Here is a 25,285-nt window from a genome sequence, read left to right on the forward strand (position 1 = left end):
TTCTGCCAGTATCCTTCCTGAATGAGTTTTTACCGCAAAGTCTGCCCGTGGTAGAATGGCGTCAAGTAAGATGTCAACAAAACACATTTCTCACTAATAATGTAAATTCACCTATGACATTTTGTGATATTTCACAAAACAAATGAAACATTGTTGAAATCCTAGTCTATGTAGAGGTCACTTGCTTATATGGTGCCTTTAAAGGATGAAAAAAACCACTTTATAGCATGGTTCCAGAGAAAAGATAATAGTGACTGTTGAATGGTGAAAATGTTCTGCCTAAAAACAATGGGGCAGATTTATGTGGGACTTGCGCCCCTTTTACGCCGCCGTTGCGTCACTTTTGTGACGCAGCGGCGGCGTAAACCCTGCGCCACGTTGCGCCCAATTTACATTGTGACGCATCTATGGAGATGCGTCATGGTGTAAAGACCTGCGCCACGTGAAACCTGCGTCAGATTTCATGTGGGCGTTGCGACACAGGGGGGGGCGTTCCGTCGCAGGAACGCCCCTGAAAAGTGACTCAGTGAAATCTATAAGATTTCACGGAGTCACTTTCCCAACGCTGATGCGTCAAAACCCTGCGCCTGCTTGAAGCAGGCGTAAGGCTTGACGCACCATGTTAGGGATAGGGTAGGTTGGAACAGTGCTGGAGTTGCGTCGCGCTTGCGACACAACTTCAGCACTGCGCAAACCTTACGCCGGCAGATGCGTCACGTATCTGCTTGTCCTTGCGCCAGAATGCACCGCATTGGATATGCGGCGCATCTGCGGTGGCGCAAGGGCAAACTTGCGTGACGCATCTTCCCTGGCGCATCCATGCTGATTTGCAGGGATGCGCCAGGGAACATAAATCTGCCCCAATGACACTAGAGCACTCAGTGGCACACTTCAGGCCACCCTAGAGTACTGTCAAATCAATGGTCCCTGATTTATCTCAGAAACAATGAAGCAGTAGACATTTGGAAAGATTAGGCACATAGGTGGACACTCATTCTGCTCTCAATCAGCAACCTGCTGTGTTGTTGTTGGGCCATGTAATGCTAACATGATTCTCATACTGCAAATCATAACTGCCACACATTTTTTTGTAATTAATAACAGATAAACCTCCATGCCCTCATAACGGTCTCTCAAACCTTCTGGTACACGTGCACACTTTCTGTAAGTGCAGGACAGCAGAGCCCAGCTCATTGAAGGCTGAGGCACTGAAAAATGCATCTCCCTAGATAACACACTGATCCAAGGGTGGCAAACGCAGGCCACCGAGGGCTGGATGTGTTACAGATCTTCAAAATTCCTATTTATTATTATTCCACTTGGTCATATACACATTTTTTATATATGGGTAAACTCAAAATCTGGCATGGACCCCACTTTCCTGAACTTTAGCTGGTCCAGGTGTACCAAGTCCATGAAACCTAATTCAAAGATATTTAACATTTTGACTCATCTTAACTGTGGCAGCCATCTTTCTCTTTATGGTAATCATGCCTTCAAGTTGTGCCCATCCATTAAGTGTAAAGCCTCATTTCCATACCAGTTCCTGCAGCAAGACATTTCTGATAACCAGAGTCAGCAGCGAATGTGAAAGTTTACATTTCTGCATCTGTTTGAAGGTTGCCTGCTCGCTTTCTTGTGACTTCAGAATACTGCACCTTTGTAACTCCTTTGTTTCAATCTCGTTACATGATATTCATTGGAGTCCTGCTTTATTAAAACCTATAAATGCATGTCTTGCCTCTCCTGGGCAATTTATGTTCATTTGGGTGATGTATGCCCCCTTTGATGTCCATTTCTGTGACGCTCAGATAGGTTTTTCTTTTGTTAATACATATTTTCAGCTTTTGACATGGCATGTGGGCAGGTTTTCTTTAACACAGACAACAGGTATACCCGAACAATGTGACAAACTGGCTATACAAATATGCAACACAATTTACAAAGATTTAACGGTTAGACACTTTGAAGATCGAAGAGGATGAGGAGTAGCCTAGTGGTCAGAGTGGAAACCTTGGAACTGAATAAACAGGTTTGAGTCTCGGCCTCAGCTCTACACCCTGTTATTCTGGGCTAATCGTTTCACCTCCCTGTGCTAAAAAAATGTGTAATATGATCTGGTGCTCATGAACATTGCACTTAATGCTATATAACACTGCAAAAAAATGAAAACAGCCACACAAAAGTCTGTGTAGTCAGAGTTTTACTCCTTCTGTTTGCTCCTCACTGAGGTCACAGGAGATCTCCTAAATTTAAAAAATGCTGAAGGCCTTGGGAATTCGCCTAAGTCCATGGTTCCCTTTATCATTTCTAACATTCACTCTTTCTTCCTGTTAAGGTTCCTGTAATTCAACGTAAACATTATGTAACACCTTACAAAATGAACTGACATAGCGCAACACATACCTAAAAATCGGCTGGTGAAAATGTAAAATATTAAGGGTGGTTATAATCGGAATTAGATAGAACACATCCAAACTATTCAAAATATTTGCCTGGCTTAATTATATCCCATTCTAGTGCTGTGATCTGCAGGTCACGAGTTTGAAACATGGCATGGTTCAGTCAGTCTTCACTTCCATCCTTCTGGTGTTGGTAAGTGCAGTACAATTAGATTTCGCAGAGGTAGCATCTGCCAATTAAAGTGCTTGGAAACAGCAGAAAGAAGCGTTTAGAACAGTTGTTTTAATGTAAGATCCCTACCACTTATTCCTGTTTCAGGGTTTGTGATGCAGGTGTGAATTACACAAATATCCACTTTGACTTGTTACAGGTGAAAATCAGGGTTAAGTCTTTACACATCCTTTGTGAATCGGCCTCCACTACACTACTAGCAATTGCTTTCCTGCAGTGATATGTCGGGAAACGCTTAACACATCCGTAAATGTTGTGTGCCATTTTTTTTTTATTTTTTTATATTTGATAGAAAAATATGATGTTGGGATTCACAAGGCGTTAATTGGTGCGAGTCACAATTTATCCAGTTTTAATCTTGAGTGCAATCGGTGTTGACTTTAACACTTGATTTTTTCGAATTATATTTGGCCGCACTCCATTGTGCATCATTCTCGTTTCATGGAAGTCACTGGCTAGCAAAATGGCGAACAAATTGCATTTGTGGGCTAGCACCAGCACACAACTTGAACGAGTCTATTGGAAATAGAAAATCATTCATGTATATGTATGTATACATATAGATAGATAGATAGATAGATAGATAGATAGATAGATAGATAGATAGATAGATAGATAGATAGATAGATAGATAGAATTATAGATAGATAGATAGATAGATAGATAGATAGATAGATAGATAGATAGATAGATAGATAGATAGATAGATAGATAGATAGATAGATAGATAGATAGATAGATAGATAGATAGATAGATAGATAGATAGATAGATAGATAGATAGATAGATAGATAGACAGGCAGAGAGATAGATAGATAGATAGATAGATAGATAGATAGATAGATAGATAGATAGATAGATAGATAGATAGATAGATAGATAGATAGATAGATAGATAGATAGATAGATAGATAGATAGATAGATAGATAGATAGATAGATAGATAGATAGATAGATAGATAGATAGATAGATAGATAGATAGATAGACAGGCAGAGAGATAGATAGATAGATAGATAGATAGATAGATAGATAGATAGATAGATAGATAGATAGATAGATAGATAGATAGATAGATAGATAGATAGATAGATAGATAGATAGATATTATTTCTATATGTGTATATATATATATATATATATATAATAGATTTTGAAAACATTGACCTACATTATTTTTGATGGCTAAAAATATGTATTTTTCCCATTACATTAGATGAACCCCCACGGTGCATCAACGAGCGATGAAAATTAAATGATTTCTTCCTTTAATTCAGTAAATAAAGGTGTTTTTCAAAATGTTAGTTTAAATATCGAGTGACAAAAAACCAAATCTGTACCTGTTTTACTTCTAAAGCACTAGTTAGTTAAACGTTGAGCCGAATAGCAAAAAAGCTCACTCACAGCAATACAATGAAAATGGCTATATTCTTTTTTAGTAGCTCAGTGTTGCCGAAAGACAATCGGTTGCGGCGTCTTTGAGCTAACATGTGGCTAGGGCAAGTTAAGGTGAAACCACGCGCCACCAGAAACACATGTCCCCAGAGTTCTTTCACCGCATGCCCGTACTTCATACAGTGCGTATGAACTAATGATGCCATCTCGGTGTCAGTCTGAGGCCCGCGGGATACAGTTTCAATGTTTTTTAAAGTATCCTGTAATTGAAGGGGTCGAAAGGTCAAGGGGGCTTACTCTCGAGAGCAGAGAAGACCAAACAAATGATCCGCGCCCCCGTATCTGTTTAAAGACTTCCTGCTGGAAACCCGCTGCTCTGTGGAGCCCCGGCTGCAGGGGTAACCTTTCTGCCATGCCCTGAAACTTGAACGCTCGCCCCACCTGTTACCATGGAGAATCTCTGATCAGAAGCGTACCTTTCACATCCCTAGCAACATAGGGTTTGAGTAAAAAATATTCCTGGGACCGATGCCAGCTGTCTTTGAAGATCACCCTTTGTTGGCACAGAGGGTCTTCAGAGTCAAGTTCCAGTTTTGTCTCGGGAGGGCACATATTTGTACAAATCCATTTGCCACTGATCTTAGAGGGGCTGTGCATGTGCAAGGCCCGGCCTGTCTATATTAGTGCTGGCTAGCAAGGGTCATTTAGAGTAACACGCGTTAGTAGCTCTCAATTAGTGTCAGAGTGTGAATAATTGTGTCAGATATAGACGCGAGCAGACAGCTCCTTCAAACTGAAGCACTCTTATGTCCAGCTTGGTGTTTGGACAGAAAATCCATCTCTTTCCTCCCTCCCACCATCTCAGTTTCTCTCATTCTTTCATCCTCCCACGAGTCTTGGAGGCAACACAATACTTGGAAACATGGACAAGACAAAATACGTGTTTTAAGATCTGAGGCCCATTGTTCGTGAGCTGGCTCCGGGTTCAGCCGAAGGTTTCCGCCATAATCATTAACATTCCGAGTGTAGCACAGATAAGACATTTGCTCTTCGCTTCATTTGGATGATTCTAGGATATAAAATGTGTCCGCTGATGAGCATTACCCAATAGGGCAAAAATGTAGAGTTCACGGTAGAGGTCACTGAGAGGACTGGACCATGGTAAATTCTAAGAAGAGGAGTTTCTGTCAAATTTAAAATAATTAGAGAATAAATCGGTTGACTTAAGGACTTATGGTTTTTAAGGAGACAACATATGCTTCTAGTATCACGTCTAGGGTTAAGAATACCTAGTCCTGTGTCACAGGTTTGCCGTATCTTAGGGACTCAAACTGCACCTCATTGATGAGTCCCCGAAAGTGGAGGGGTGGGGGCTTGAAACTGTCATATTATATAAGCTTTTTAAACATTTAAAACTTTGGGAAATTCACAAAGTTTTTAGACTTTTAAATTTAATAAATGGTGTAAAGTCCTGCAAACCCTACATTTTACAGGAGAATTCCTCTAGAAAATTATTTTGAACCAAAATACTCAAACAAACAAAAAACGCTTTTCTTTGAGGGCAACTTCCCTCTCAGTTGAGATTGTTTGAAGTTGACATAGTTTGCAACCTCAAAATGTGTGTTGTTGATAACTTCACAGAACTCAGCTGGCTGACATTTAATTCCATACACCAGTACTAACAAAGCATCTCCGAGCTGCTTGTACCACCATTTAGAAGTGATGTGGCCTAAAATTCTGATCTGTACTGCTCCTTTGGGGTACTGCTGTAACTGGAAACTGATTTACATATGCATGGTCCTCCAGAGAAACTAAGAAGCGGTAGAAGGAAATGCATCTGAGAGGAAGTGCCAGTGGTTAAAAATGATTCAACCATTGTCTTCCATCGCTATTCACATGTATGTCTGAGTGTTCCCAAATTGGAGTCCCAAGCTTGCAGTCCAAAAGTGCTTCATACCTATGTGCTCCCATGGATAATGCTGTACGGATGGAGACAATACTAACAACAGCAGGCCCATGGTATCCCGTTCAATGGATTCATTGACACCGATGCATGACAGATCAGTTGGTGAATAAAATCTGTTTTGTTACGCATGAAGGGGCAGGTCAAAAATCTGCCCACAGTCCCCATTCATGAATTGATGGCTGAGAGATCCCACCCTCATATTTGAATAATGCAATCAGAGCCCACAGATGTGTGGGTCTAGTTTTGTGAGCTGGGTCAACGATTTTGCTTCAGTTCAAACAGATCTCACAGAGAAGAGTGAAACAGATGATCAAGATGAGCACCAAAAGTACAAACACCAAAGTGTTTCCTAATCTGAACATATATTTTGGAAGATGGCGGCATATGCTATGGTGAAATCCAAGAACAGTTGAGTTTGTTCTTTTTACTTTAATTGGTCACCTAAAAAATGGGGGCAGATTCAGATTGAGTACAATATTTATGTTCAATTTCATGTTATGGACTGATCTATGTATTTGATGACAGGATGCGATCAATATGGTCTCTGGCAGATGATATAGCTTCAATGATTTTTTTTGGGTGGCGGTTTAAGCAGTTGCCTACATAATGAAGGGACAGCATAGGTCTGGCAGTGTGGCTGATGCAAATATTTTTCTTTTCAATTTTGGGGCACTTAGTTATGCCTTTGGTGTTATGAGCAGGGGCGTAACACAGGGCCCCGCAGCCCCTGCAGTGTGGGGGGGCCTGAGCTCCAGGGGGCCCTCTCAGCACTGACAACAGACCTGACAGCTCCGGATTAAATCCGGAGCGGGTGCCCCTCATTGTACCTTACAAGGGGACCACTTTAATTTTCATTACGCCACTGGTTATGAGGCAGGGGTAGTGAACATCTAGCATGGTTACATTTTGTTTTTTACTTTTGGGTGTAGTCATTCTAGGCATTGAGTGATTGGAATTAAGGCAAGCATGTCACCCCAGGCTTTCTGGAGGCCAGGGAGTTGGTGGCCATTTTGTGGACTTTATGGCACTTGCTTCATTTTCAGCAGTAAGTTTCCAATGTGCCATAATGGGTATATGTGGGAAACACCTATATTTTAGTTGGATGTGCTGCACCATTTATGTTTTTAGTGACATCATGCAGGAGCAGTGGGAGTCTGGCTGGAAAAGAGGCAATAGTTTTGTTCTTTTATTCAGGTCACTCCTCTTTGGAGGCAGTGAGGGTACGGCGATGCGCGGCTCAACATTTTATTTTTATTTTGGAATCCCTTTTTTATGGATTTTACAATAGGATTCATGGGTTGTGGAGGTGTGGCAGAGTGTGAGGGGGCATTTTGATTGCTTCTTTATTCATTCTTACTTTATTTCTTCATTTGGTTATGTAGCATGATACTGTTTCAATGTATAGTCTGGCAAAGTAGGGGGTAGATTTTAATTGAATATTGGGGTGCCCCATATACACTTGGGGATGCAATGTAGGGATAGAGGAGTGCTACAGAATGGAACGGGACGCATTTATGTTAAATGTCTTTAGTGAGTTAGGCATTCATGAGCTAGTTCAAGTTCTTTTGGCTCTCACTGGTGGTCAGGAAATATGTTTTCTGGAGTAACATATATAGTTGAGGTTGGCCATTCTGGACAGGAGAGGTCCCAATGGAGATACATTCATGTAGATTCAGGCCTGCTAGGACACAGGAGTAGGCAACCAATTTGTGAGCACTGTACTTTGTGTGTCTGTGTATTTTGTGTGTGTTTTGCATTATGAGCCACTTTACACTACATGGACATTGTAGGAAGGGAGTATGGTGCTGGGGTGTAGTTATGGAACTCAATATTTCTATCCCATGTTTGATTGGTGTTTATGCTTTTGACAATATGGTTCAGGGGTTACACCAGTCAATAATTGGACCAACAATTTCGGTTCATTTTGGGGGTGTTTTGTACATTAGGTAATGGAAGGCAGAAATGCTGAATGATGGAAATTGGACATGCCTTCAATGTTTGTGTTCATTTCTCTTAGGAGACAGGAAGAAGGGGCAGTTGGGATCTATGCATCAAATTTTTTCCATTTTATTCAGGGTGATCATTCAGTGCAGGGAATGCCATGGTGGAGCTGCATGGATCTGGCTTCAGCCAATCTTCGTCTAGTAGTCGGTCACTGTTAGACCTGTCAGCCCTTTGGGTGGTCCCTCCTCATCATTATTTATTTTGTCCCACTTTTGCCTCAAACCCTGTTTGAATTTTTCCTTTTTGGGAACCACCAGACTTTTTCGTGTTGCTGCAGATTCAGGGAGCCATTTTAGCTACCCCTGAAACTTCTGTCTGAGGGCCTGGAGCACAAAATGGTGGCCACCTGTGACATCACCAGCATCCACTGGAACCTACCAGCACCTTCCAGAACATTCCAGAACTCTGTGACAGTTGGAGGCGGTTTAGAATGTTGGGAGGTTAAGACAGAGTGTTGGCAGTTGGAGCTGGCAGTTGGCACCTGACTGGTGAAGAGAGAGGAGCACAACAGTGAAGGAGGAAGGAGTGAAGCAGCAGGGGTGGAAACTTGTGCCTGGAGTGGGGTCCATAAACCCACCCTTGATACTTGTCCCTACTGATGGATCCCAGCCTATAGCCCTGTGTGGGAAGAAGACAGAAGAAACTTATCCTAAGGACCTGGACAGCAGGAACAGGCCTTAGAACCAAGAAAACAGCAAGATTCTGACCTGAGAACTGGTTTCCCTGGAGTCCGGCGTCGAGTAGCCTGAAGACCTGGAGCCCGAGGTGGAGAAGCGGCGCTGACTGAAGTAGCAGACGTCGTACCCGGAGCCGCCTGAGGTCGTGGGAGGGCGCCGACGGAGGTCGTGAGGAATACCAGAGGTCGAGGAGGGAGTGAACCGAGGTCGAGCGAGCGGCGTCATCGGAGGAGTGAAGTCCGCCCTCCGGAGTCGTCGGAGACCGAGGTAGAGGAGCACCGGAGGTCGGGAGTGAGGATCGCACTCCGGAGTCGCCCGGAACCTGTGTGGAGGAGCACCGGAGGTCGGGGGTGAGGATCGCACCCCGGAGTCGCCGGAAGTCGACATCGAGGCCAGGCCGGCTGACGTCATCGGAGCCGAGAGCGCCATCGGACCGGAGCCGCCCGAAGTCGACATCGTGAGGAGACTGCCCGACGCCGTCGAATCGGAGGTCGAGATCGAACCGAGGCCACCGACATCGGACCGGAACCGCCTACCGGCGTCGTCAAAGAACTGACATTGTGCCGAGGCCGCCGAGACCGAACCGGAACCGCCTCACGGCGTCGACACGACTCCAGCGGCGTCGGAACATCAGAAAAAAGGGCAGTAAGTGGAGTAGAGGGCGCCTAAGGCCCTGTGGAGACCTGAGAGACTGCTCTAAGGGGCTAGGGAGGTGCTGAAACCAACCTGACTGTGCAAGGGGTGAACTGGGACTAACCTAGAGAGGTTGTGTGGAGAGAGAAAGCCAGGGCACTGGTATTCCCCCCTTTGATCTACCTCAGCTTAGGCCTCAGCCTTGTCCCAGCCAGGGAGTAGCCCCCCTCAAGCCTTCCACAACCCTACAAGCTGTGCCTGGGCCCTATCAGCCCTTAAGAATTGAAGTGTCATCTGATTACATGAGTGTTGCTGTATACTTTTAATTATTTATTGGGGGTACTGTATTTATTGAATTTTTACCTATTTATTGCTGCACTATATTTATAGGTCCACAGGACTTGATGGTGTACAATATTTATTGGTACAGTATTTATTGCCTCAAAGTATTTAATTGTCTGTATATATTGCACTTGTATTTATGCCCTGTTATTTATGGTCACCCCTATTTATTTCATCAAACAGCCAATATTTATTTGACCTGCACTAATTGAAACTTGTATATTGTGATTGTCTTATTTATTTTTCCAATCAGCAACTAAGAGAAAAAGATAAAGAAAGAATATTTTCATAATTTTTACGGTGTAGAGTCGTTTTTGGAACGGATGCACGCATGGTTATTGTATGGGTATATTGTATGCTTAGCACTGCGCCTGTTTCCTGACCACTCGAGCCAAGCTACCACAGTGTGTTCGGGGAGTCCACCACCACCCTGCGGAGTGGGAGTGGGCGTTTCCAACAGTCACCATATTCTGGACACCATCGTTTGTCTAATGCGTCTAACCTCATTTAATTCTATGATGTTTGTGAGCACTGGGTGTCTGCCTGTTAATTTGTGGATGTTCATTTCTACATTTGGGTCAATACTACAAGTGATATTTACAACACTTCTAAAAACCATACTCAGGGGTCTGGAATATAATATATTCAATAAATCACACCTATGACAACTTTAGCCCTGAAAACCGGGAATAACATGGATTTTGGTTATTTGTGCACCAAAATCCACATGTCCTGAGTTTTCCCACTGATAAATTTCTGCAAAATTTGACCTGAAGAAATTTATTGGTCGAAAAATCTGATAGTGAGTTGTTCATTGCACTTGGTAATTACCAGGAGCAATAAACATTGCATTATTTGTAAAGAGGTGTTTTCACAGGGATCGTAATCGCAGCTCTTGGTGTCACAATGCAGAGGCATTGATGTCCGGCATGGTTGGACTTGTAAGGCTGTCATCCTTGATGTTGCGGCCTTGCTAGAGATGCAACTTAGTGGCCAAGGCATGCTAAGAATTTGGAGTAGGTGAATACCTTGCTGAGATTTTTTTTTAAAACGATGACTTCTTTGGCCCAGTCATTGACGCAGATTTGTTACCCTTTAAACCTATTTCGTAGTTAGTTCTCTGACATTTCTGGATTAAAAAAAAAATCGAAGATTAATTGGCATATGTAAAGTTTTGTGCATACTATCATAACATTTAAATTGTCCAGCTGTGCACTTCTGCATTATATCTACATTTGTGAGGAAGCAGGGGACAGTCCAAGTAGGGTCCCTTCTGCTTTTTGAGGTCCACATGCATAAGATTTTTCAGAAATCTATAACAAGCAAAGGATTTGTGTGCAGTCTTAAAGACAGCGTAAAGTGCCTTGAATGCAATTCTCTTGATAAAAACAAGCCAGACAGGGACCCAGGGCCAGTTTTAAAGTGCTCTAAAGGCTGTTATCAGTGAGACTCGAATTCCATTATCTCTGAGCGCTATATTCTCTCAATTCACAGTATGCTGTGATACACAAGCATAACCGTAATCAAGAATACACTTATGTTTATACATATACGCTTTATATCGCACTTCGGCAGTTTCTAAACATGTCAATAACATGTAATGGTGCTCAATTTACTAAATTCGAAGGATGGAACCTCGAGTCTGCCATGGCGGGATCTCAATACGAGACCTTCATCAATGAGTACATCAGCAAAATAAGTTAACTTAAAGAGCCATGTACTAATAACAATCGTAATAATAATAATAATAATAATAACAAGAACAACAAAGCAACAACTACGAAGACAATAATAATAATGATGATCATGATTATTACTATTATTATTATTACTATGATAGTTATTATCCAAAATACTACTACTAATAACATAATACATTTTATTATTGTTGTTATTAATATTATTAATAATAATACTACTACTGCTACTACTACTACTACTACTAATAATAATAATAATAATAACAATAATAATAACAGCAATGATACTAATAATAATAATAATAATAATAATAATAATAATAATAATAATAATAACAATAATAATAATAATAAGAAGAAGAACAACAACAATTACAACAACAACAACAACCACCACCACCACCACAACAACACAGATAATATTAATAATAGGAAGAAGAATACATTATTGTGTTAAAATGGAATTACAAATGATGGAGGGGATACTATTGTTTTTCAGTATTCCGTGTCTCGGCATTTCTTTAAAGGGTGATCACTTTTGCTCATGTCTGTTTGCCTCATTTTCCACTAAGATAACACATGACTTTTTTTTATATCTGACATCATAAACATGATTTCTAACAAACAGATTAGGATAAAAGCAAAGAACACACGAACAGTTGACACTAAACGTTCACCAGCTGCATTTCAGAGGCGTTTCGGTTCCAAGTCTGACAATAGGCTCGGTCCTTTTTTTCTGCTTTTTTACGGGCTTCTGCTGATAAGAGAGAAATACAATAACGAGGGTTTCCCTGAAGGTGACGACGGCGAGCGCACTGGTTCAGTTCCTGAACGTGTGAGGCAGCCTGTGGTCCTGGCGTTGGCACCGCTTGAAAGAAACAGACACGACGCGTCCTTGGCCCTCTGGACGCTCTGTAGCCGTGAGGGGGACATCACAGGGAGGCGGGGCGCACCGCTGACCTCAGCCCCCGGGTGGCGCGGTTGAAAAGTGCATCATCAAAAGGCTTGCTGAACCACGATAAGGAAAACGAGCCGAGGGAAAACAGTCCCGCGACTCAGGTTGATATCCACTCAGTCATTTCAAATGAAACACTTTGAAAAAACCGATTGAGAAGAAACTTCTTGAAACTCGCAGTTGCTGATTGCCTGTTGCGTGTTATCAGTTCATTCATTCCAAGTTACCATCTCTTTGAAGAACATGGGGCGAAAAAATGGCCTTCAGTATAATAGATCAACGCTCATGTCCCATATCTGCGTTCAGAGGACAGATAAGACATTTGATTTGGGAAGATATTAATGCCTTGACTAAAAACTTGTTGGTAGCCACAATTGCTTGTCTTTTAAATTATCTGTCACGTGACACAGTCTGTTGCTAATATTTATGCTTTTAAACAACTAAAATGTGGAAAATGTTTGACATCCTGGAAAAGGTGCACCAATTCTCTGCAAATGTTTTCACATTTTTCGTTTGCGTCTATGTATTAATTTTTCACTTTCATTTCAGCCCAGGCGTTTTCATTCAGTCTGGATTTTTCTGTAGTCTCGCCTTGCTCTTTTTAGGTCGAGCCTAGTGGCAGCGCGCATGCCATGCTCGCTCTGTGTGACTGCTGTAGTAGAGTATGGGAGAGAAGCTGCGCCCACTCTCCTCCCATATTTTTCATTGGCTTTTGTCATTGTCTTTCGCAAATGGTGCCTTTGGATTCGTTAATAGGCTTGTTAGTTCCTCCTTAGTACGGTTTTGTCTTCATTTGCACCCTCCCATGGCAACTGGCCCTTTTACATCTGTTGTTACACGGGACCTGTTATTTAGTCCGTAAGCACTAATTACTTTATTGAGTTTCTCTTACGGATGGCTGGACATGCGCTACTTCAGCTGAAACCCTTGTGTTTTTTTAAGCAGCACAGTTGCCCCCATAACACAGGTGCCTGCTTTCAATCACTTTAACCCGGCATTATCACGTGTCTGTTTCAACCCCCTTCAAGCAAAATGGATTTAGACATGATCAGCGATAGTCCTGTGAATTCCAGGTGGCACATAATCCTGTGATAATGGGCTGAAGCTGACAGCACATCTGTGTCACATGTCATCTGTACTAAAGCCACCTGCCGGGTTGTTTTCAAAAGCCAGTTTTATTAAAACAACACCACCACCACCACCAATACCACCATCTCCACCAATACCACCACCACCACCAATACCACCAATGCCACCACCACCACCATCAACACCACCAATACCACCAACAATATCACTACCACCACCACCAATACCACCATCAATACCACCACCACCAATACCACCACCACCATCAATACCACCACCTTCACCACCACCAATACCACCACCATCATTAATACCACCACCATCAATACCACCACCATCAATACCAACACCACCAATATCGCCACCATCACCAACACCACCACCACCAATACCACCACCACCAATACCATCAATACCACCACCACTGCCAAAACCACCACCACCAATACTAACAAACAAATACCATCACCACCAATACCACCTCCACCACCAATACCACCACCACCCTCAATACCATCACACCTTCACCACCACCAATACCACCACCACCAATACCAACACTAATACAACCACCACCAATAGCACCACCACCATTAATTCCACCACCATCAATACCACCATCACCAATATCACCGCCATCAACAACACCACTAACAATACCACAACCAATACCATTACAACCACAAATACCACCACCACCAATACCAGCACCACCATCAATAACACCAATACCACCACCAATACCCGAACCATCAATACAACCACCACCACTAATACCACCAAAACCAATATCACCATCAACACCACCACCACCAATACCACCACCACCAATACCACTACCACCAATAACACGACCATCACCACCAAAACCACCACCACCAATACCACCACCACAATACCACCACCACCAATACCACCACCAATACCACCACCAATACCACCACCACTAATACTACTACCACCAATACCACTACCACCACCACCAATACCACTAACACCACAAAAATTCTATCACCACCACCAATACATCCACCACCAATACCAATACCACCACCAATACCGCAACCACCATCAATACCAACACCTCCACCACCACCAATACCACCACCACCAATATCACCACCATAAATACCACCACCAATTCCACCACCACCAATACCAACACCACCAATACCACCACCACCAATACCACCACCAATACTCTCACCACCAAAACCGCCACCCCCACCACCAATCCAATACTACTACCATTAGTACCAATATCATCACCAATATCACCAATACCACCACCACCAATACCAATACCACCACCACCAATACCACCAATACCACCACCAATACCACCATTAAGACCACCACCAATACTAATACCACCAATACCACAACCAACACCAATACAACCACCACCAATACCAATACCACCACCACCAATACCAACACCAACAATACCACCAACACCAATACCACCACTAGTAATACCATCACCAAAAATACCACCACCACCAATACCACCACTACCAAAACAAATACTACCACCAATACCACACCACCATCAATACCAACACCTCCACCACCACCAATACCACCACCAATACCATCACCATAAATACCACCACCAATACCACCACCACCAATACCACCACTAATACTCCCACCACCAATACCACCACCACCACCACCACCAATCCAATACCACTACCACTAGTACCAATCTCATCACCAATATCACAAATACCATCACAACCAATACCAATACAACCACCACCAATACCACCACCAATACCACCACTAATACCACCACCACCAATACCATCAATACCACAACCAACACCAATACAACCACCACCAATACCAATACCACCACCACCACCACCACCACCACCAACTCCACCACCAACACCAATACCACCACTAGTATTACCACCACCACTAATACCACCACCATCACCACCAATACCACCACCACAGCCACCAATATCACCAATACCACCACCACCACCACCAATAACACCAATACCACCACTGATACCACAACTACCACCAATACCGCCACCACCAATACCACCACCACTGCCACTACCAAAACTGCCACCAATAGCACCGCCATCAGTACCAATACCAACACCAATACCACCACCAATACCAATCCCAATACCACCACCAATACCTCACCACCAATACCACTACCATCCAACAATAACACCACCAATATCAACACCACCAATAATGCCACCACCACCACCAATACCATCACTACCACCAATACCACCACCACCAAAACTAATGCCACCAATACCACCACCAATGCGATCAATACCACCACCACTGCCAATACCACCACTACCAATATCACCACCAATACTACCACCACCAATAAAACCACCACCATCAATACCACCACCATCAATACCACCACCTCCACAACCACCAATACCACCACCACCAAAACCACCACCATCACCAAAACCACCACCAATACTACCACCACACTAACACTACCACCACCACCGATACCAATAGCACAACCAATACAACCAATACAATCACCAATATCATCACCATGATACCACCAATACCACCACCAATACCACATATATCACAACCTCAAACACCAATGTCACCACATATACCACGACTAATACCACCACCACCGTCACCAAAACCACCACTAATACTACCATCACACTAATACTACCACCACCACTGATACCAATAGCACAACCAATACAACCAATACAATCACCAATATCACCACCATGATACCACCAATACCACTACCACCACCAATACCACATATATCACAACCTCAAACACCAATGTCACCACATATACCATGACTAATACCACCATCACCACCACCAATCCCACCACCACAAATACCAACCCCAATACCACCACCACCAATAACACCATCACAAATACCACCACCACTACCAATACCACCAATATCGCAACCACCAATACCTCCACCACTAATACCACTACCACCACCACCAATACCACTACCACCACAACCACCACCACCAATACCACCACCACCAGCAATACCACCACCACCAATACCACCACCAATATCACCACCAATGCCACCAATAACACCACCACAAACACCACCATCAATACCACCATCTCCAGCACAACCAATGCCATGACGACCAATGCCACCATCATCCCCAACACCAATACCACCACCAATACTACCACCACCAATACCAATACCACCACCAATATAACCAATACCACCAGCAATACCACTACTACCAATACCACCACCACCAATACAACCTACACCAATACCACCACCACCAATAATACCATCACCAATACCACTACCAATAGCACCAACAACAATACCACCACTTGTATTACCACCACCACTAATACCACCACCATCACAACCAATTCCACCACCACAGCTACCAATATCACTAATACCACCAGCATTAACACCAATGCCACCAATACCACCACCACCAATACCACCACCGATAACACCAATGCCACCACCGATACCACAACTATCACCAATGCCATCACCACCACCAATACCACCAATACCACCAAAACCACCACCAATAGCACCACCACCAGTACCAATACCAACACCAATACCACCACCAATACAAATTCCAATATCACCACTAATACCCCCAGCACCAATACCAATACCATCCAACAATACCACCACCAATACCAACACTGCCTGTACCACCACCAATACCACAACCACCATTAATACCACCAATACCACCTACATCAATACCACAACCACCAATATCACCATCACCAATACCACTACCACTACGAATACCACAAATACCACCACCAATAATACCACCACCATCACCCACAATACCACCACCACAGCCACCAGTATCACAAATACCACCACCACCAATACAATTAACACCAATACCACCAATACCACCACCACAAAATACCACCACAAATACCACCACCACCCATAACACCCTTACCACCAATACCACCACCGATACCACAACTACCACCAATACCACCACCACCACCAATACCACCACCATCAAAACCGTGACCAATAGCACCACCACCAGTGCCAATAACAACACCAATACCACCACATACCAATGCCAATTCCACGACCAATACCCCCACCACCAATACCACTACCATCCAAAAATACCACCACCAATACCAACACTGCCAATACCACCACCAATACCACCACCAATACTAATACCACCACCACCAATACTACCAGCAATACCAGCAATACCAACACCACTGTCAATACCACCATCACCAATACCAACAAAGCAATACCATCACCACCAATACCACCACCACTAATACCACAACCACCAATACCATCACCAATACCGCCACCACCAATAATACCACCAATGCCACCAATACCACCACCACCATCAATACCACCACCACCACCAATACCACCATCAATACCACCAACTCCAGCACCACCAATGCCACGCCACCAATACCACCACCATCACCAACACCAATACCACCAACAATACTAACACCACCACCAAAACCACCACCACCAGTACCAATACCAACACCAATACCAATTCCAATACCACCACCAATATCCCCACCACCAATACCATCACCAATACCACCACCACCACCAATACCACCTACACCAATACCACCACCACCAATATCACCATCATCAATACCACTACCACTACCAATACCACCAACACCAATACCACCACTAGTATTACCACCACCACTAAAACCACCACCATCACCACCAATACCACCACCACAGCCACCAATATCACAAATACCACCACTAGTATTACCACCACCACCATGATAGCACCAATACCACCACCACCACTACCACATATATCAAAACCTCAAACACCAATACCACCACCTATACCAAAACAATTCCACAACCACCACCACTATCACCACCACCAATACCACCACCACAAATACCACCACCAATACTACCACCACCAATACCACCATCACAAATACCACCACCACTACCAATACCACAAATGCCGACACCGCCAGTACCACCAGCACTACCCCCTCCAATACCACCACCACCAATACCACCACCACTAATACCACTACCACCACCACCAATACCACCACCACCAATACCACCACCACCACCAATACCACCACCAATACCACCACCACCACCACCAATACCCCACCACCAATACCACAACTACTAATACCACCACCACCAATACAACCACCACCACCAATATCACCAATACCACCACCACTGCCAATATCACCCCCACCAATACCAACACCACCAATACCACCACCAGCAATCCCACCACCACCACCAATACCACCACCCCCAATACCACCACCAATATCACCACCAATGTCTCCAATAACACCACCACCACCATCAATACCACCACCACAAACACCACCATCAATACCACCACCTCCAGCACAACCAATTCCACGATCACCAATACCACCATCACCAATACCACCACCATCACCAACACCAATACCACCACCACCAATACCAATACTACCACCAATATAACCAATACCACCAGCAATACCACTACTACCAATACCACCACCAATACCACCTACACCAATACCACCACCACCAATATCACCATCACCAATACCACTACCACTACCAAGACCACCAATACCACCAACACCAATACCACCACTAGTATTACCACCACCACTAATACCACCACAATCACCACCAATTCCACCATCACAGCCACCAATATCACTAATACCACCACCACCAATACCACCACTAATAACACCAGCACCAATACCACCACCGATACCACAACTACCACCAATGCCACCACCACCACCAATACTACCACCACCACCAAAACCACCACCAATAGCACCACCACCAGTACCAATACCAACACCAATACTACCACCAATACCAATTCCAATACCACCACCAATACCCCCACCACCAATACCACTACCATCCAACAATACCACCACCAATACCAACACTGCCAATACCACCTAAACCAATACAACCACCACCAATAACACCATCACCAATACCACTACCACTACCACCAATACCACCAACACCAATACCACCACTAGTATTACCACCACCACTAATACCAGCACCATCACCACCTATACCACCCCCACAGCCACCAATAACACAAATACCAGTACCAGTATCACCAATACCTATAATACCACCACCACAAAATACCAACACCAATACCACCACCACCAATAAAACCATTACCACCAATACCACCACCGATACCACAACAACCACCAATACCACCACCACCAAAACCACCACCAATAGCACCACCAACAGTGCCAATAACAGCACCAATAGCACCACCAATACCAATTCCAATACCACCACCAATACCACTAACATCCAACAATACCACCATCAATATCAACACTGCCAATACCACCACCAATACCACCAGCAATACCACCACCACCAATACTAATACCACCACCACCAATACCACCACCGATACCATTAATACCAACACCACTGAAAATACCACCATCACCAATACCATCAAAACCAATACCATCACCACCAATACCACCAGCACCACCAATAACACCACCACCAATACCACCACCAATACCGCCACCACCAATACCATGACCAATATCACCACCAATGCCACCAATACCATCACCACCATCAATACCACTAATACCACCATCAATACCACCACCTCCAGCACCACCAATGCCACGGCCACCAATACCACCACCATCACCAACACCTATACCACCACCAATTATAACACCACCACCAATATCACCACTACCAGTATCAATACCAACACCAATACCAATTCCAATACCACCACCAATACCCCCACCACCAATACACTACCATCCAGCAATACCACCAGCAATACCTACACTGCCAATACTACCACCACCACCAATACCACCTACACCAATAACACCACCACCAATATCACCATCACCAATACCACTACCACTACCAATACCACAAATACCACCGCTAGTATTACCACCACCACTAGTACCACCACCATCACCACCAATACTACCACCACAATCACTAATATCACAAATACCACCACAAGTACCATTAACACCAATACCACCAATACCAGCACCACAAAATACCACCACCAATACCACCACCAATAACAAGATTACCACCAATACCACCACCGATACCACAACCACCACCAATATCACCACCACCACCAATACCACCACCACCACCAAAACCACCACCAATAGCACCACCGCCAGTGCCAATAACAACACAAATACCACCATCAATACCAATTCCAATACCACCACCAATACCCCCATCACCAATACTAATACCACCACCACCAATACCACCACCACCACCACCAAAACCATCAATATCACAACCACAAACAAACACCAATACCACCACCTATACCATGACCAATGCCACCACCACCACCAATATCACCGCCACCAATAACACTACCACAATTACCACCACCAATACCACCACCAATAACACCATCAGAAATACCACCACCACTACCAATACCACCACCACCAATGCCACCAGCACTACCACCACCAATACCACCACCAATACCACCACCACCAATACCACCACCAATACCACTACCACCACCACCGATACCACTACCACCACAACCACCACCACCAATACCACCATCACCCCAATACCACCACCATTATCATTACCACCACCAATACCAAAACCACCAATACCACCACCACCAATACCACCACCACCAATACTAATACCACAACCACCTATACAACCACCAATACCACCACCACTGCCAATACCATAACCACCAATAAAAACAACACCATCAATACCACCAGCACTACCAATACCACCACCAATACCACCACCACCAATATCACCACCAATGCCACCAATACCACCACAACCATTAATACCACCACCACCACCACCAACACCCCTATCAATACCACCACCCCCAGCATCACCAATGCCATGGACACCAATACCACCACCATCACTAACACCACCACCAATACCACCACCACCAATACCAATACCACCACAAAAACCAACACTGCCAAGACCCCACCACCAATATCACCACCATCAATAACAATAGCTCCACCTCCAGTATAACCACCACCACCAATATCACCAATTCCACCACCACTGCCAATACCACCACCACCAATATGAACACCACCAATACCACCACCACAACCAATTCCACCACCACAATACCACCATCAATACAACCACCATCACCAACACCAATACCACCACCAATACTACCACCACCACCAATATATCCAATACCACCAGCAATACCACTTCTACCAATACCACTACCACTAATACCACCACCAATACCACATACACCAATACCACCACCAACACCAATATCACCATCACTAATTCCACTATCACTACCACTGCAACCAATACCACCACTAGTATTAACACCACTACTAATACCACCACCACCAATATCACCAATACCACCACCACTGCCAATACCACCCCCACCAATACCAACACCACCAATACCACCACCACCAATGTCACCACCAATGCCACCAATACCACCACCACCATCAACACCACCACCACCAAAACCAATACCACCACTAGTATTATCACCACTACTAATACCACCACCATCTTAGCCCCCAATACCACCACCACAGGCACCAATATCACCAATACCACCACCACAAGTATCATTAATACCGATACCACCAATACCACCACCACCAATACCACCACCAATACCACCAATACCAGTACCAATACCAACACCAATACTACCACCAATACCAATTCCAATACCACCACCAATACCCCCACCACCAATACCACTACCATCCAACAATACCACCACCAATACCAACACTGCCAATACCACCTAAACCAATACAACCACCACCAATAACACCATCACCAATACCACTACCACTACCACCAATACCACCAACACCAATACCACCACTAGTATTACCACCACCACTAATACCAGCACCATCACCACCTATACCACCCCCACAGCCACCAATATCACAAATACCAGTACCAGTATCACCAATACCTATAATACCACCACCACAAAATACCAACACCAATACCACCACCACCAATAAAACCATTACCACCAATACCACCACCGATACCACAACAACCACCAATACCACCACCACCAAAACCACCACCAATAGCACCACCAACAGTGCCAATAACAGCACCAATACCACCACCAATACCAATTCCAATACCAACACCTATACCACCACCAATTATAACACCACCACCAATATCACCACTACCAGTATCAATACCAACACCAATACCAATTCCAATACCACCACCAATACCCCCACCACCAATACACTACCATCCAGCAATACCACCAGCAATACCTACACTGCCAATACTACCACCACCACCAATACCACCTACACCAATAACACCACCACCAATATCACCATCACCAATACCACTACCACTACCAATACCACAAATACCACCGCTAGTATTACCACCACCACTAGTACCACCACCATCACCACCAATACTACCACCACAATCACTAATATCACAAATACCACCACAAGTACCATTAACACCAATACCACCAATACCAGCACCACAAAATACCACCACCAATACCACCACCAATAACAAGATTACCACCAATACCACCACCGATACCACAACCACCACCAATATCACCACCACCACCAATACCACCACCACCACCAAAACCACCACCAATAGCACCACCGCCAGTGCCAATAACAACACAAATACCACCATCAATACCAATTCCAATACCACCACCAATACCCCCATCACCAATACTAATACCACCACCACCAATACCACCACCACCACCACCAAAACCATCAATATCACAACCACAAACAAACACCAATACCACCACCTATACCATGACCAATGCCACCACCACCACCAATATCACCGCCACCAATAACACTACCACAATTACCACCACCAATACCACCACCAATAACACCATCAGAAATACCACCACCACTACCAATACCACCACCACCAATGCCACCAGCACTACCACCACCAATACCACCACCAATACCACCACCACCAATACCACCACCAATACCACTACCACCACCACCGATACCACTACCACCACAACCACCACCACCAATACCACCATCACCCCAATACCACCACCATTATCATTACCACCACCAATACCAAAACCACCAATACCACCACCACCAATACCACCACCACCAATACTAATACCACAACCACCTATACAACCACCAATACCACCACCACTGCCAATACCATAACCACCAATAAAAACAACACCATCAATACCACCAGCACTACCAATACCACCACCAATACCACCACCACCAATATCACCACCAATGCCACCAATACCACCACAACCATTAATACCACCACCACCACCACCAACACCCCTATCAATACCACCACCCCCAGCATCACCAATGCCATGGACACCAATACCACCACCATCACTAACACCACCACCAATACCACCACCACCAATACCAATACCACCACAAAAACCAACACTGCCAAGACCCCACCACCAATATCACCACCATCAATAACAATAGCTCCACCTCCAGTATAACCACCACCACCAATATCACCAATTCCACCACCACTGCCAATACCACCACCACCAATATGAACACCACCAATACCACCACCACAACCAATTCCACCACCACAATACCACCATCAATACAACCACCATCACCAACACCAATACCACCACCAATACTACCACCACCACCAATATATCCAATACCACCAGCAATACCACTTCTACCAATACCACTACCACTAATACCACCACCAATACCACATACACCAATACCACCACCAACACCAATATCACCATCACTAATTCCACTATCACTACCACTGCAACCAATACCACCACTAGTATTAACACCACTACTAATACCACCACCACCAATATCACCAATACCACCACCACTGCCAATACCACCCCCACCAATACCAACACCACCAATACCACCACCACCAATGTCACCACCAATGCCACCAATACCACCACCACCATCAACACCACCACCACCAAAACCAATACCACCACTAGTATTATCAACACTACTAATACCACCACCATCTTAGCCCCCAATACCACCACCACAGGCACCAATATCACCAATACCACCACCACAAGTATCATTAATACCGATACCACCAATACCACCACCACCAATACCACCACCAATACCACCAATACCAGTACCAATACCAACACCAATACTACCACCAATACCAATTCCAATACCACCACCAATACCCCCACCACCAATACCACTACAATCCAACAATACCACCACCAATACCAACACTGCCAATACCACCTAAACCAATACAACCCCCACCAATAACACCATCACCAATACCACTACCACTACCACCAATACCACCAACACCAATACCACCACTAGTATTACCACCACCACTAATACCAGCACCATCACCACCTATACCACCCCCACAGCCACCAATATCACAAATACCAGTACCAGTATCACCAATACCTATAATACCACCACCACAAAATACCAACACCAATACCACCACCACCAATAAAACCATTACCACCAATACCACCACCGATACCACAACAACCACCAATACCACCACCACCAAAACCACCACCAATAGCACCACCAACAGTGCCAATAACAGCACCAATACCACCACCAATACCAATTCCAATACCACCACCAATACCACTAACATCCAACAATACCACCATCAATATCAACACCGCCAATACCACCACCAATACCACCAGCAATACCACCACCACCAATACTAATACCAC

This window comes from Triturus cristatus, chromosome 2_1, assembly GCF_964204655.1.
Source record: "Triturus cristatus chromosome 2_1, aTriCri1.1, whole genome shotgun sequence".
In the NCBI taxonomy this organism is placed as follows: domain Eukaryota; kingdom Metazoa; phylum Chordata; class Amphibia; order Caudata; family Salamandridae; genus Triturus; species Triturus cristatus.